The sequence below is a fragment of the Panicum virgatum genome, chromosome 3N (assembly GCF_016808335.1).
Source record: "Panicum virgatum strain AP13 chromosome 3N, P.virgatum_v5, whole genome shotgun sequence".
Classification (NCBI taxonomy): Eukaryota; Viridiplantae; Streptophyta; class Magnoliopsida; order Poales; family Poaceae; genus Panicum; species Panicum virgatum.
This window is the reverse complement of record NC_053147.1, coordinates 12,700,577-12,714,067: the sequence shown is the minus strand read 5'-3', so window position 1 is coordinate 12,714,067 and position 13,491 is coordinate 12,700,577. Positions and strand designations below refer to the sequence as shown.

The 13,491-nt window shown below is 42.7% G+C and overlaps 1 pseudogene; it reads right to left on the bottom strand.

Moving 5' to 3' along the window:
• Nucleotides 1-3,124: 3,124 nt before the first annotated feature.
• On the bottom strand, nucleotides 3,125-7,828 carry LOC120667560 (annotated as a pseudogene).
• Nucleotides 7,829-13,491: the final 5,663 nt, after the last annotated feature.

Genomic DNA, 13,491 nt, shown 5'->3' with positions numbered 1-13,491 from the left:
AATTTAATTTCGGGAAAAAAATTAGAGATGAGTTTAGATTTAGATTAGGATTTGCCTTAGTTTGCAGCTGAGTTTATAGTTTACGAACTGTAGTTGGTAGTTTACGGCACATTTAGTGTTGGTATATTATATTAATGTGTTGGCAGCTGAGTTTATAGTATTCGAATTGTAGTTTGTGGTTTACAGTACATTTAGTTTAATATGGCAATAATGAAACATACTTTTGCAATGTATAACTTGTGGTATATATTGGTGGTAGGTTGTACCTATGTGTAGCCCAAATCAGATTCGGATATTTTATGGTCTCGGAGAGATCACTAATGGGCCATCAGGTGTTGATTTGAGTCCGTTTTCTCATATCACAGTTGAACATCCAAATACTGATCGTGCCAATATAAGGGATCTTAAAGATTGGTTTGTGGCAATGTTTCAACTGGATGGAAATTTATATTCGGTCAAGGTTCAATGCCTATATGTTAGAGAAATTACTCCTGTTATATATGCACGGAGAGATGCTGATCGAACTTATAAGTGGAGGAAATGGGTAGAGTGGTGTAGGCGGTGTAATGTTCCGTTAACTATTCTAGTCCAGCCATGTCCAAAAGAGATTATTGGTGAGGCAAACTCTCTTGGTCCTAAATTCTATTCAGAATCAGTGTTTGAGTTTCCAGTTGAGAGTAGAAGTGATTTCACTACTAAAAATCCTCTTAGAAGATACGATAACTACAAAGAAGATTGACCAAAATGCATGCATGGTGAGAACTGCTTAGTGCAGATGTTGACCGAAGGGCTGATGGAGGCCGTCGTTTCTTCAAATGCCCACGAGCATGGGTAGATATTAATAATGTTTGTTTATTACATATGCTTCTCTTCTTTGCTACTACTAACAACGGATATATGTTTCAGTCTTCCGAGGCTCCGGATAACTGCGGGTTTGTTAGGTGGGTGGATCCTCCTCCTATTCATCCACATCAGGAGTACATCAAATACCTGCAGAATCGTATATTCGATCTAGAGAGGGCATGCCGTGCTAAGGAAGCCAGGCCCAAAGCTGTAAGAAAGTTGAAGTATCCTCGATGCACTCAATAAAGCACCACCATGTAATCCCGGCAATTTATATTTCCTAAGACATGTTAGGTTTAGTTACAACAAGAGGTTACCGTGTTGCACATGCCACGACAGTTCGTTGTTTAGGTACCTAGTTTAGAGCAAAGGTCTCACGCATGATTTACCATAGTAGGCCGCTGCTCTGTGATCGTTATCTTAACATGATTTATAAAATTGTAATGCAAACCGGAAATTTATGGTTCGTGGAAATTTATGGTTCGTCCGTAGTATTTTCAGTACATTAACCAGTCATAATACGCCTACATGGTAGTAGCCTTTCCAGGAAGCTGTGACAACTCCGTGCTTAATTGTTTATACCTTCGTGACCATAGTCTTTTCAGAGAATAGCTTTTTCATATCAACGTGACTACTCCATCACATAACAACAAATATGAAGGCGCATATGAACGCAGTACAGGGAAGGTTGAACCGTAAAAAAAAAATCAGAAAAGTATTGAAGTTTCTATTAAAAAATATGGACTTTGTAAAAAGTAAAAAAAAAAGAGTACACTGCAATAAGCAAAAAAAAAGTGAAAACTAGATTTCGTATAGTAGGTAGACAAAATCAGTTTTCGTCATGCAGAGCCATGTAGAGGTAACAAAATTTGCCTTTTCAATTGCATATGTTTCGTCTGACGGCTCGACGAAAATAGATATTTTGTCGTGACGAAAGGACTATATTTTTATAATTTCAGATGAATAGGATAAAAAATCATATTAAAAAAAATTCTCCAACCCTTCAGCACCCACCTGATCCGCCCCTCCTAGAGAGTGACTATCAGAAGCTGTTTTTACCTTAAAATTCAAAACAAGTAAAAAAAGGTTGGCATCTGAAAGAGATTTCATACCACATCGAGAGAGTCGGAGGATGGATGATGCACGGTGGAAGATCTAAGAGCAATAGGATCACAATTCACACGAGCCTTCCTCCTATATTTACCTATTTGAGAGGTTTTCTTCCATACGCTGAATGGCGGCCGGAGCAGCCTGTCCATGGAGTGGGAGGTCGCGGTGGAGAATCGAAGCTGAGGGGGAAGGCGCAGAAGGCCGAGAACGTGATGCATCTCGTGTGCTGGGGACCCAACTAGGTTGTGTTCTTTTTTTTTTTAGATTAAGGATAAAAACATCCGGCCTCTACACCCATATGGTGGATGCTTACGGCCAAACACAAGTTTACCATGGTACTTAGACCATCTTACATTAAGAACATTAGAATCGAAACAGATATAAAAGACTAAAGACACTAGTCTTGAATTCTATTGCTGAATTTCCATCCGAACTTGTTGAAGAGCTCCATGACTGTGATCTCCAACTTGCGGCAATTGATCTTCAGATTACTTCTCTTCCTCTTTAGATAGCAGTGACCAACTTCTTCTCCAGTAAGTTCCTCTGAAAATAACCTGCATGGAGTTAGGAGTGGTTCTGTTGAAAACCACTTCATTTCTATTTAACCAAATGGCCCAACACAAAGCCGATGCACCCACAAGAATTTGTTTTCTGATTTTTGAGGAATAACCATTCAGCCAAGAGCCCAACAGATCAGCAATACTAGTAGGTGATTGGATACGGAAAGAGATAAAAACAGTATTCCAAATGAACCTTGCCATATGGCACTCAAAAAATAAATGTTGCATAGTTTCATTAGCACTACAAAAGCAACACTTGGTACTACCTTGCCATCTTCTCTTAGCTAGGTTCTTGCTGTCCTGTTTGTCGTCGTCAGTCATCACGAATTTGAGCAGAGTCAGAGAGACGTGTCTGTATAAGAAACTGAAACTATCACGAATGGTGAGATCAAAGAGCTAGCACACTCCTCCTGCTAGGCCTGCACTCCCATCCTGTGCTCGCAGTCACTGTTCGTTATCCGTTGAATTCTGGTGCCACGCTTCAGTAGTGTTCTCTGCCTGGTCCAAACGGATCGGTCAGCTTTTAGCAGCAAGACAAGCAGAACAAAGACTCCATAGCCGGCCATCAGGCATGGAGCCGCAAGAGTTACAGTAAAAACATGTACTTTGCAGACTGAACTTGCATTGGCACCAGATCCTGGTCCCTTTGCTATGCCTACTTTGTCCTCCATTTACACATGTATTTCTCACCTATGTATATATTTATTTCAGTTGCGTAACGTACAACGATTTGAGTACAACTCATCAGGTATAAAACCATGCATCTCAAGTCTGTACTCATCAAATGGTTGCATGTACATTATGAGTTTCTTAAATTTTTCTTCTTATTTTGAAGAAGGAAACTATTCTCTATTCAAACACTTGGACAGACGGTCGACGAGCGGAGCGTTGCTGCTAGGCAACAACCTGTGTTCACGTTCTGGGCGTTACTGCGATTGGCATCCCTCGCCGGAGCCGCACCGTGGGGAAGTTGACGACGGCGTACTCCTCCGCCGCCCACCTGCAGCATCAGCCGCCGCCGCATGGAGCGTGTCAACGTCCAGCAAAACGCATTGGTATGTACACAGCGCTTTCTTTGGTTCACACTTGACACACGTGCGTAGAGGTCGTTGGCCGTACCTGAAGTTGGTGACGAGATGGTGCAGGAAGATGGAGGCCTCTAGCCTGGCCAGGTCCAGCCCCGGGCAGAGCCTCTGCCCGCCGCCGAAGGGGGTGAAGCCGCCGCCGCCGCCGGTCATCACGTCGGCCCTCTCCTTCCACCTCCATGGGTTGAAGGCGTGCCGCGTGCGGGTCGTCGTGGACGGCGGCGTCGAGGTGGACGGCGCGGAAGTAGACGAGGACGCGCCAGCCCTTGGGGATGAGGTGGCCCCTCACCTCCACGTCCCGCACCGCCTTCCGCATGATCCCGTTGATGATGTTCCCCATCCGCAGCGTCTCCGTGATCACCTGCAACATCGTATCACACACAGTATTGTGATGATATGCTGTGCGCTGATCTCTCTTTTGCCGCAAGCTATTTCATTCAGTTTTCGATCTGACTATCATTAGCTGCCTATCAACCCGTGCTCCCGCACGGGCTAATTAAAATTAATATAAAAATAAGATCAATAATTATAATTATGTATCTCACGTTCTAATACATACTCTAAAATATATATTTATTATTATTTAGTTACAATAGATTTTATTTTGCATCCCACCTCCACATGTATTCGATATATATATTTAGTTGAACTGTTTGTTTGTGAATTGGTAGTTTTATCTCTTCCATCATACATAAATACATGGTGACACATCGTGTGTAGTATTTTTATATAAACAATAATATTAGTAATGATAGAAATTGTAATTTGGATTTTTATATTGATACTTTAATATTTTATTATAATTATATAATTTAAATTCAAATTTAGGAGTAATTTGACTTCTAATAATGATATATTTGGATAATTTATATACAAATTTAGGGGGCTATTTGTATTATAATGGCATAGGTGGGTTATTTACACGAAGATTAGGGGTTTACTTTAGATTTTTTTAATAGCTTAGGTGGGTACTTTAGTCTATCTTCATAATGACAGATGTGGATAATTTATAAGAAAATATAACAGATTTGATGACTATTATAATTAGAGTTGTTAGATTGACGGCTAGATGTTTTTGATTTTGTGAGAATTTATAGAATTTCTCTATTTTTTAGAGTATCGACCTAGAATTCTAGGTGGCTTCATGTGAAGAATTCAAATGAGCCTCCAATTAGTAATAGTACGATAAGATAATAATTTTTGTCAATCTTAAGATTTGTAAGACTAATCTTTCAAGGTTCTTCAAGGAGGGTGTGCATGCGCATTTATAGGGAGTTGGGCAGGATTCTTATGGCCCAATTACGGAATTCCTAATAATTACTTGAGTGATTATTATCATCCTGCTCGATCAATCGATTCCTGTACGTGCGCTTCTTTTTGTTTCTAGCGTCCTTTTATATTGTTTAGCCCGGTCCATCATCGAATATAGCACCTGGCCGGGCACTTCTTCGTTTCTTTTGTTATTTCAAGAGGGTGTGACTTACATTGCATGCATGATCGCATGGTATTGTGTTGTGGATAGCAACAGACCAGGGTTAATAGCAACGGTATTGTATAGGTCTATATATGCGATGTTATAGAACCGAAAATTCATTTATAATGGCATATGTGGGTAATTTAGATACATATTTAGGGGGTTATTTTAGTCTATCTTCATAATGGCAGAGGTGAGTAATTTATAAGGAAAGATAACAGATCCGATTGCTATTATAATTAGAGTTGTTAGATTGACGGCTAGATGTTTATGATTTTTGTGAGAATTTATAGTATTTCTCTATTTTTTTAGAGTGTCCACCTAGGATCTTAGGTGGTTTCATGTGGAGACTTCAAAGGAACCTCCAATTAGTAATAGTAAGATGTTACGCGCTGGGTGAAGGTGAGCGACATGTAGTCTGTCCATTCTAGGGTTTCTCCAGCGCCCGATTTCCGCCTCTTGATCTCCATGTTTTCCTCCTGCATGACATGTCACCAAAAGCTTCATTCATCAACTACTATGCTTATTATTTTTTTTGAAAATAAACTACTATTATGCATATGTGTATCTCCAGTAGTATGAGAGATCAGATATGATGTGAGTTTGCATTGTGGCAACAAAACTGAAGCGTACGCCGCACCTCCAGCTGCTGTAGAGCCGGTGGGCACTCGCTGAGGTACTTGACGGCCAGCGTGATGAGCACCGGCACCGAGTCCTCCGCAGGGATCATGAAGTCGGTCATGTTGTCGGATATCAGCTAGTCGGTGAGCTCGTCGCTGCCATTGCCCAGCAGCACGTCGATCATGTCGCGCGGATGATGAGTCCCGTGCGGATCCTCATCGCACTCGGCGATCCTTCTCTTCCTCTTCTCCCGGATGATCTTTTGTATCAAGGTTGTCATCCTCTTCTTAGCCTACGTGCATACGTAGTTGATGCAGCTTTTCAGTTCATCAAAGATTTTTTTTTTAAAAAAAGGGCAAATAATATAGAATTGATATTTCCAGCTAGCTGTTACCTTGAGGGATCTGTAGAGCTGAGTCCCGGGAAGCTTAACCGGAAGTGATATCAGACCGGCAATGAATTCTTTGAACTGTTGCCTGAGGTACTGCATTTCGTGTCCTTCGTCTAGCCCTATCAGCACCCTCACCAGGATTTCAAACACAATCTGCAGAACATAGAAATAATTAAAAAAATGTCAACAGAATATGTAAACACTAGTGGCTTAATTATTTTGCGGAGGGAGTGTGTATAGGAGTGCAAATTGGTGACCCTTAAGTGCACCTCTAACACTTTTTAGTTCAAAATTTTATACTAATTTTTTAAAATGAGATCAGATTTTGGAGAAGTAGTATAAAATTTTAAACTAAGAAGGGTTGGAGGTGCACTGAGGATCACTAATTGACACCATCTAAATGTGTTACATAGGTTTACCATTAAAGACTGACTCTTAAAGAGTAGATAGCCTTCATCAGAATATATTAGGAAAAAATCATTTTTAGAATTGTGATCTTACAAGAAAATATGCAGATTGGACAGACACTCATATGCTTGGAGATGGAGAGTTTATGATACTTTAACCCACTACTAGTAGTGATGAAGTAATCTATTCTGGACCCTTCATCACTTCACACCGACTGTCCAGCCTCTATCTATCCCTATCCGTATCCCTATCCCCGCCTCTATCCCTCGATCCAAACATGTCGTTTGGCACCCAGTTGTGCAGGTAATCTTTTTGCGATGGCAAGCAATGCTGTCCATGACTCGCCATTGGCATATGGACAAATGCTAACTCCCAAGCCGCGAAGCATCACCTCGCATGTCGCGCGCGTATCCACACGCACGGGCACGCCCGGCGCCCATCGGCCATCGATTCCACCCCGGCCGGGACCTCCCTCCCCTAGGAGGGTAGCGACATGGGAGCGCGCACGCGTGCACGAGCCCATCGGCACACGTGTACGTAGTATGGACACCAGCTAGCTAGCACGCGAATCGATCGATCGGTAATGGTGGTATAGTTGTAGTCAGCGAGACAGAGAGAGGCCGGAGAGAGGGGCGGCGGCGGCGGCGGCGGCTAGCTCGCACCGCCACGCGGCCATGGCGCGGGCGACGCGGCGGTGCATGTCGGCGGTGACCCGCGCCTTGAGGTGCGGCGACTTGAAGAAGGCGCCCGCGAGGCCGGGCACGCGGCGCTGGAGCCCGCCGCCGAGCACCAGGATGGAGGACCGCCCCATGAGCTCCATGAGCGACCGCGGGTACCACGGCACGAACGCCGACGCGTCGGCCTGCAGCACCGCGCGGCTCACCTCCGGGTCCGAGCTCACCTCCGGGTCCGAGCTCACCCACAGGACCCGGCGCCGCTCGACGAAGGACTCCGGCCGGGCGGAGTACGCCGCGAGGATGAACGCCGGCGTCTCACCGAGGAGCGGCCACCCGAGCGAGCCCGCGGGGAGACGCGCTGATCCGGACGCGCCGCTCGCCGCCCCACGTCGCTCGATCCCTGACGACGACGGCCACAGGCCAGGGATGAAGAGCCGCCGCACGATGATGACGGCGGCGACGAGCAGCGCCGCCGCCGTGATGGGAAATAGATTATCCTAACGCTAGAAAAACAACAAGATGCCTTTAGTCAGTAAGGATGATCGAAATAAATTACCCCTAGAGCATTCGAACAAATAGCTTAAAGACGAGAATATACGATCCCTACTTATCATTGCCCAATAGTAGAAAAAGGTTTCATCTAAGGATAATACCCTCATCTCAAAAATTGGGCAAAACGTGGATCAGAAGAGTTCATCCTCAAGAATAAGAAACATTCACAATACTCCTGGATTTAAAACTTTTGAGCAAGAATTGTTTGAACCAAAAAGATAGGTTTTGTTCAAATGCATGCATGGGTTTTCGTAATCCCTTAATCACATGAAGGCCAAACTATCGAAGGCGAGTTGTGCATGACTAGATTTGCTTTTATTAAAATGACTACCCTCAAAACTGGAAGTGGCATAGAGTGGAACACCAGAGATAATACACAACTTTTGTCAATTTTCCTAAACCGCAATTTCAAACTTACATAAGTCAAATTTTAAATTTCTTAACGGTTGTACAAACTAGGTTTTTAGAAAACTAAGCTCAAGAACATTAATCATAAATCAAATCTCACTCCTAAACTTGCCGAGCATACTAGACTATGAACCGGTTTTTCCTAGTGTTGAGAATTTGGCGAAAAGTGGTCTAGATGACCAAAATCACGTCACAAGCTGCCAGCAAAGAATGTAGGCACATGAGAAATGTGCTAACAGTGTGGAGAAAGGATTATACAAAAGTGCCAGTACAACCACAAACACAAAAATCTAATGAAATGACATGATGCATGGATGATCTATACGTCCTCACCAAAAGAAAACTTTTGCCAAATCAACTATGGCAATATACGTAGATCATTCGATGGCATACATACGCACTCTCCGTATATATATACTAGCCGTTTACTACTAATTTTTTGACGTAAACGTGATTAGCGTACCTGCAGAAAAAACACAATATATATATATATATATTCACGACTAATAAATGGTCAGAAGTTAGTTGATACTATACACATAGCCACTTGAAATAACCTACACTGTATAGGACTTACGAACTAATCTCTCCTAATCCCTTAAGCGCAAGAAAATATATTTTTCCGAAACTCATTTTAAGTTTTGAAAATACCAAAATAATAATACTGGTACCCCCTTAGTGCATTTCAGCTCTGATACCAGCTGTGACAGACCCGCCGAGTTAAAACGCTTAATTAAGCGTAACCGCCTTCATTTGAACACATCAGGCACATTAGCTTAATTAAGTGTAACTTGATAGCCTGTTTCCAACCCACAGGCCGATCGAAACACACCAGAAGTCCCGCACGAAGGCGAGCGCAGAGGTTACTAACATGATAAAATCTTACAAAATAGTAAATAATATTAAGGCTTTTACAAAGCAGCTTTAAATTTAAAATTTACAAAAGAAAAGATAGCATCAGAAGAGAATCTAATTTACAGAGCATCTTTACTAGAGAATAAATAAAACAAACTAAATAAGCCGAGGACTACCGAGACGTGAAGATAAGGCGCCACATCGAGCCCACCGATGTGAAACTTAGGTAGCTCCTATACCTGAAATAGGGTAAACAACAAGCCCTAAGCAACTAATACTCAACAAGACTTATCCGAGCAGTGGGTATAACTTAGCCCACATACCTAGACATGCACGACTTTTTGGCTGGTGGTTGATTTTGCAGAAAAGCGCTAAAAGTGAGTCCTTATCTTCCAAATTTTAGCTCCCATTTATAACAATAAATTTACTAATCATCTATGATTTGCAACTCTACCACACTCAAGGTGAGCAAGCATTAATTTAATATCACAGTCCTCATTGTATCTTATCTCCTTTTTATTCTATTTTTCATTTCTACGATGTGACCAAGAGATTAAGGCTCTCATGACCGTGAGACACGGCGAATCGATTCGATTTAACCTTGCAAGGTGGACCTAACCAACATGGCACGAAAAAACCCTGTCGGACCCCACGCACCAACCTTTCCCCTCCCCGCCTCGAACTACAGAACCGCCCCACCTACTTATAGTCAGTCGAGCTCAACGTGAAACCACCAAAAGTAAATACATGCATCCCAATTCTCCACGACTACTCGACTCGCCCTAAGGGGTGGTGATGAAGTTCTGTACTTTCGAAGCGAGACAGTACTCGGCTTACCGGTTTCGACTACCTCCTACTCCTGGCATGCGATTAGTACAGTTCAATCCCCGATCAGCACAGCCGACAACGGACCGGTCCTTAATCAACACAGATGGGGCTACACCTTCCCCCATCCGGTCTCCCATCCTATACCTTCCATCTTAAATATAATAATTCATATACTGTAATATAAAGACATCCTATATCTCGCGAGTGACAGAATTATCACTCGACTTCTATCGAGCCCTATTAAGCATAGCACTGCTAACGACCTATTCATACTAGTATAAGGCCCAGGAAAACCTAGGGATCATGCAACTAAGGTTTCAAACAATTCCTAAACCTAATACACAATTATTAGACATATATAGGTGATATAATTTAAAATAGTAGGATGTGCAACGGGGCTTGCCTGAGGGTAACACTAAGTCTTACCTTTTAACATGAGTTAACTAGATTTGCCATAAGTAAAATAATTCGCTAAAGTAGATCATAAGTACATTCTGGTACTGCGCATATCCGGATAATCCGGATATATGTTCAGATAATCCGGATCATGAACGAGCGCGGAAACTCGTGGAACGCGCAAGAACGAGGAGAGCATGAGCATCAGCACCTCACCTAGGTTCGATTTGAGCCGCTGGACGAAGAAAATGGTGGCCGGAGCTAAGAGTTCGACGGCCATGGATGGCCGGCGGCCGGAGGATCCTCTATTTCCGGCTGTCCGAGGGCCGGAGCTCAGGCCCGACGGAATGGGGAGGGAGTTAGGGAGGTGGGGAAGCTGTGGTTGGCGGCGATTTGAAGTTGGTGGGGCGGAGGCCGAGGATTGGGCCGCAGAACGCGAGCTGCTCGAGCTCGTTCGAGCTCTTCTCGGAGAAGAAGAAGGAGGCCGGGAGCTGAGCGTGAGAGAGAGAGAGAGGAGAAAATATCTAGCGGTCGACTCGGGATAGGGACGAGTACGTTCGACGCCGGAGATGGCCGACGCGTGGCGTCGCACGCCGGCGACGATGCTCGACGCGCGGCAACCGGCGCAACCGGTCAGACCGGCCGGCGACACCAGTCGGACCGGTAGAACATGGGGTGTTACAAGGTGTGTGTCTGAGCTATCCAACAGCACGTAAACGTGACAATGCACTCCGAGTGACAATGCACTCCGAAATATAGATATGCACGTGCTAAATAAAGAAGTTGAATGCCGACGGTTGAGATTGAGACAGTTTTTCATTCAAATTGTAGGTTATTTTGGCAAATCAAGATACATAATTTTAGCCATGGTCAAATAGATGTTTTAGTCCCTCAACTTTGATCTGAGGGTCAAATTCATCGCTCAACTTTTAGATAAGTCAATATAGTCCCTCAACTTTCGTTTTGGGATCAAACTTATCCTTGTGCTATATTATACTTCATAATAACATGAGATTTATGCAAAAAAAAATTCTCTTTACCCTTGTCTCCTTCCCCTTCTAAATTTCTTAGCAATTTATTATTACTAAAAACATTTAGCCAATGCAAACAAATCAGTGTAGTGGCATGAGCATCAATGTATTTAGGAGCTGAACATCACAAGTGTTAAATTATTGTATTGCGGGTGCATGAAGAGTGGAAATTAAGGAGGGGGAGAAGAAGCTAAGGATAAAAAAGACCTTTTGCATTTATCTCATATTATTATGGAGTATAACATGATCGAGTATAAGGATGGATTTGACCTAAAATGAAAGTTGAGTAATTATATTGGCCTATTTGAAAGTTGAAGGATGAATTTGATCCTTACAATATAGTTGAAGGACCAAAATGGCTATTTTGATTTTTGACATATATCTAGACATAGTGTTTATCTAGGTGGATGGCAAAAATTATATATTTAGATTTATCAAAACAACCAACAATTTGGAACAGAAAGAATATTGGACAGGTGTTCAACTACTGCTCTGTGTTGCGCGTGTGTGGCGTATATTATCCGGTGATATATTCCTTGAAGAAAAAGGGTACCGTGATATGTAATTCGGTCTACGAGAATAAAAGCAGGAATGGTGTATCTTCATCATTTCTATGTTATTATAATTAGCTTTCGTATACGTTGATGACACTAGATTGGCATTACTAAATTCATGATAGAAAAATAAATTTATAATATACCAATATATCTATTTAACATAATATTATATATATATTGCGAGCAGGGTTAACCAAACTGGTGGGAACCGGTCCGGTTTGATCGGTTACCGGTCAAACCGGTCCGGCCCAAATTCAAAATTCAAATTTGAATTCAAAAAAATGAAAAATTCCCAAAAAATTTCTAAAAATACTTCAAGGTGTGACGAATCTAATAGTGCCAAATTTTTTCAAAAATTCATCCATTTAGTATAGTTTGCGGGCATATGAAGTTAAATTAAAAAAGAAAAAGAAAAAATAGGCCAGCCCATTAAAGCCCACCGCATATGGCGACCGGTAAACCGGTCAAACCGAGAAACCATTTTTAAACCGTCGGATTTTTTGGTTAAAACACCGGTAACCGGTCAGACCGGACCGGTAAACCAGTCAAACCGGTCGGTATACCGGTCAGAACCAGTTACACATGTGCTTTTGAATTTGGATTTGAATTCAACCGATTTCCACCGGTTTCCGGTCAAACCGGTCTGGTAAACCGCTACCGGAGGGCGGCAGTTTGACCGGACCGGTCGGTTTTGTAAATCCTGATTGCGAGTCAAAATGTCATGTTGGAGACCTTGTGTATCATGATGTCCTAATTCACTAATATATGTGCTAGAAGTTAGAACATGTGTGATAGCTCACCGTAACTGATAAAAAGCATCATACAAGTAAAATATGGCTCCCGTATGTGCAAATAAAAGATGCCATCTTATGAAGCTCAAACAAGTAGATAATACACCTTCGCTAGCTCTTGTATATACACACCTTTAACCAAACGGTGAATAGTGATATATCCAAACCTATGTGCATATCAAAGTGCTTGATCATATTCATATCCAAGCAATATGATGTAAGTGGAGACCCAGACCAAAAGCCCATATGCCCACAAAAGTTGTAATCACGATCCAATCACTTGTTTAAGCCGGTATGATTACGCCACACACAGGCCGGTTAAGGCTGAGTGTAGGATCAAGAACACCGACTAGTGGGTGGGTGAATAGGCGGTTTAAAATCTAAAACCAACAACACTAGAGATATTTAATTAGTAACAAAGGAAAGCTCTATGTCATGCTACTACTATCTCTAAATGGGTTTGCAACCTATGGTGACAAGATACAAATCAAGCTCTAGTAAAGTAAATTGCTCAAAGTAAAAATAAGAATTAAAGTGAGCAAGAGAGGTAACCAAGCTTGACACACGAATTTATCCCGTGGTGTCGATGACTTGCCGGTCACCCCTAATCCACGTTGAAGTGGATTCCAAGAATCAACCGCTCCTCTATCAAGAACCTCTTGATCTTGAGCCGGCTTGAATCAAGGAACCGCTCCACACCTCGATTCCACTAGAGTTGCTCTTCACCACTCCGGTGAGGTGAGCACAAGACTTCTCACAACCGAAATCGGGGCTCCTCAACAATCTCCTTGGAGGAGCTCCACGAAATCCTCTTCTCCAAGCCATCTAGGGGCGGCAATTCCTAAGAGTAACAAGTCGATGACGCTTGCTTGAAGTTTCCCTAGTGCCATAAAGCTCAAACTCT